We start from the raw sequence: 3,944 nt of genomic DNA, 5'->3' as shown, positions 1-3,944 counted from the left end.
ATATATTGATTCCCTTTTGTGGTCTTTGGTAGAGGCCCAACACAATCAATTATGATTTTTTTGAAAAGGTTCACATGGGACTTGAATGGGTTGGAGAGGATAAGGAGGAATAGGTTGATAGGCTTCCCTACTACTTGACATACATGACATGAATTGATATGCTTTGTCACATCTTGTTCAAGTCCAGGCCAAAAGAAATCATTCAAGATTTTCTGACGTTTTCCTGATCCCTAGGTGACCACCAAAACCTTCATGAGCGATCTCCATTACACTCTTTCTAATAGACTGCGGCAAAACAATCTGATGCTTCTCAGACCATGAATCAAAGGGGTGTCAGTTACTCTTAACACTGGTATTACTAGATTTCCAGCTAAGTCATTACCCATGAGGAAACTTGCATTAGGAATCGGTATTTTATCTACAACATCAACCGTTACTGGTCCTTTTACCATATCACAATCCAAGTAGATTTCAGCAAGATGTTTAGGAGCAGATCCCTCTATATACTCAAGCCAAACTTTCTCACCTGTTAAGCAGCTTTCAATGTCTGGCAGAGCACTTTTCAGTATGTGTGCACATGCTGTATCTCTAACAATATCAATTGGATATTTATTAGCACCTGACTTGCTGAACACGTGACCCTTTGATCGGAAGGCCTTAAATGGATCTTCCTGAAATGGTTTATTAGGAAAGTTAGTAGTAGCCACAGGTTTTGTAAAAAAAAAAAAAAAAAAAAAAAAAAAAAAAAAAAAAAAATCTGTGCTTCTTTTGCTACCTTACATTTTGGATGCGGGCAGTCTTTAATTACATGACCTTCCTTTTTGCAAACTTTACAGTATAGGGTAGATATTTGGGTATAGGGCTGATACTGTCCACTGCTTGCATTCTCCATATATTTAAATCCTACAGATGACTTTAGAATATTTGCTTTTCTTTTCTCCCCTGGTATACTACGATGGACTAAAGAAAATACATCTGCTACCTTGGCTGCTTTGTGGAGGTCATTTTCCTCTTGTCTGTGAGGTGAATCATAACAGAATATGGAACCTTTCTTTTGAATTCCTCGAAAACTATGAGGTTGCAAAGTTGATCGAAATTAGTGACTGAAGCAGACTTTATCCACCATTTAAAAGCTCTAATCTTCTCCGAGGCAAATTCAGCATATGTTTGACTGGAAAGTTTGTTCGTGTTCCTAAAAGCCTGCCGATATCCTTCAGTGGTTATGGAATAAGTAGTTAGAATAGCACATTTCACTTCCTCATAATCAGTATTATCATTAATATTCTCGCACACTTTTAGAGCTTTACCGGTCAGTTTAGGCTTTATTAACCAAACCCAGTGTTCCTCAGGCCACTTGAAATGTTTGGTTATGGTCTCAAACTCTCTAAAGAAACCCTCAGGATTATCTTCTGTAAATGCGGGAGTTAGCTTTACGCATTTACTTATCTAGAAACTAAAATCCCCTTGACTTTTCATTTTCATTTCCATCATTTGAAGTTCATGTCTTTGATTTTCTTCGCGTTCCGTTTCAAACTGTCTTTCTCTCTCGCGCTCTTCTTCTCTAGCTTTACATAATCTTTCTTCTGTAAATAGCTTACATTATAGCTTATGAATTAATATGTTATTTAGCTTACGTTAATTAAGTTATTCTTTATTTATGTCATACGTTTCTGATTTATTAGATGTACATTTGAATCACTAGTAAAATTCAAGAAATTGTTATGCTTTTGTTCAATCAGTATCTTTCAATTACTCGTTTCAGAATTATTGTTATTCTAGTATTGTTTATTATTTCTATTTTATTTATTTACTCTCTAGTTATTCTTTATTATCCATATATCCATTATCCAGATACAATTAATTATAGAGTATGTTTAATATAGTGTATTTTCTCAATTAAGATTATATTATTCGTGGATTATCAGAATTAATTATGTAGGTTTATCTCAAATAGGTTTATTTAAATTGAACTATATATCATCACTTAGCAGTGATAAGGTTCCAGATGTAAGAACTATTAATTTTCCAAGTTAGTCCACCGCTTACGTGTACGTTTTCTTTGTTTTCGACGGAGAGAAAACGATACAATCTCCGAATTTTAGCCAATACTAGTGTATTTTAGAAAGGGAATGTAATAATCAAAAATTTTAAATAAACCACATTTTACAAGGAAATAAACAAGTGCGATAACAAACAAGAACAACAACAAACAAGTACAACAACAAACAAGAACAACAACGAACAAGTACAGCAAAAAAATAAGTACAACAAAGCATAAAATCTATTCACAGAATACAGATGCAATCATTTTTTTACTGATTATATTTCAAGATTTGGTTCAAAATGACCATTATGACTGTAGTTCTTATTGTTTTTTTAAGTGAATTAAAGACTTAATTGTTTCTAATTTAAGGCCATTCCGATACTTCCTTTTGATCAAACTATATTGTGAAAATAGACGCTCGGCGTCAGCAATACAACATAGAAGTGATAAAACTTCGAGCGCAAATTTACCTAAATTCTCATATTTTTTATTTCCAAAATCATCTTCAATACTTAGCTTTTGGTTAAAAAAAAAAAAAAAAAAAAAAAATCAGCATCTTTCTGCACTTCCTTTATATCCATATTCTCGGGAAATGTGTGTCAAATGATATCCTGCCATTGGTCATCAACCTTTTGTTTTTCACAATTATCACTAATTCTAGGCACTTCTTTCATTAATTCATTTAGTGATATTACGGTTGTTCTGAAATTAGGGTCCAAGATGTTTTTTTGGGTGCAGGTAGGACACACATTTCCATAGTGTGTTGTTTATGTCAAATCTTTTTTTTATCTGAGCACAAGCTTCAATCAAGAATAATCTGCACCTGTTTTCGATGATGGATATGGTATCACCTAAATATTGGCGCTTGCTTAAAAGATCTATCATTGCCACCCCAAGGTACATCTGATTAAGAGGTTTGTGGTACGTGCTATTAGCAGGGTCAGTTTCACTCGCATGCACTTTGGCTAATACATCTTGGTAACAAAAGCAGTTGAGGAGTCTCTTGTAGACCAAAAAAAATGTTCAAAAGATGAATAGTTGGACCTTGTGACTGAAAAATTACGTTAATGCTATTATGTAAAATGTCCTGAAGAAATGTTAAATATGCAAAAATGTATTTGTCATGTGCTCTGTGAATTTCCTGTACTGCTGTTAGCTTTTCCTCTATCCAAATTTTATCAAAATACAAATTAAGGGGCCCCCAATGTGTTAATACTCTATTTACTGCCTTTTCCAAAGATAACCACCTGGTTGCACAAGGATGGAGCATTTTGTGCGGTTTTAATTCACAGAATAGTTGGTACTCCCGGAACTCGTACTTCTTTTTTGCGCTATGCCAAAAGAAGTTGTACACATTATGGATCAAGTCCTCACAACATTGAGGAAGCGTTTTGGCGGCCGCACTTGAACACAGGTGGACGCTGTGCGATACACATTTAAAAATTACAACTCCTGGCAGTTCTTTTCTAAGCCTGCTCGTCAAACTGTTGACGTTCCCCATTATATTGGAGGCTCCGTCCGCAGCAAAGCCTACAAAGTTGTTCAATGGGATATATGTTTTTAAGCCTTTTAACAACAAATCATAAAGCCCCTCCCCTGAAGATCCACCCTCATTCCCATCAAGCTGAAATTGGGATTTGTATGAATATAAAGATAAAATATATTTCTTTGACACCAATGATCATATATACAAATATACATGCATGTATGTATATCATATAATTCATTCGTTTTCATTTAAATAAAGAAAAAGGATAAAGATAATTACCTAAATGGTAAGTTCTGCTCTGCTAGAAAGACCACGAATAATACAGCTGCATTTGCAACTGCATCCGTAAGTCTCTCCCCCTGTTCTCCATCGTGGCCAGGTTTCGGAGCCGAGGCGTTTGCTCTGTGTCTC

The sequence above is a fragment of the Penaeus vannamei genome, chromosome 18 (assembly GCF_042767895.1).
Source record: "Penaeus vannamei isolate JL-2024 chromosome 18, ASM4276789v1, whole genome shotgun sequence".
NCBI lineage: Eukaryota > Metazoa > Arthropoda > Malacostraca > Decapoda > Penaeidae > Penaeus > Penaeus vannamei.
The sequence above is the reverse complement of the archived record's forward strand: the minus strand, read 5'-3'. Positions refer to the sequence as shown.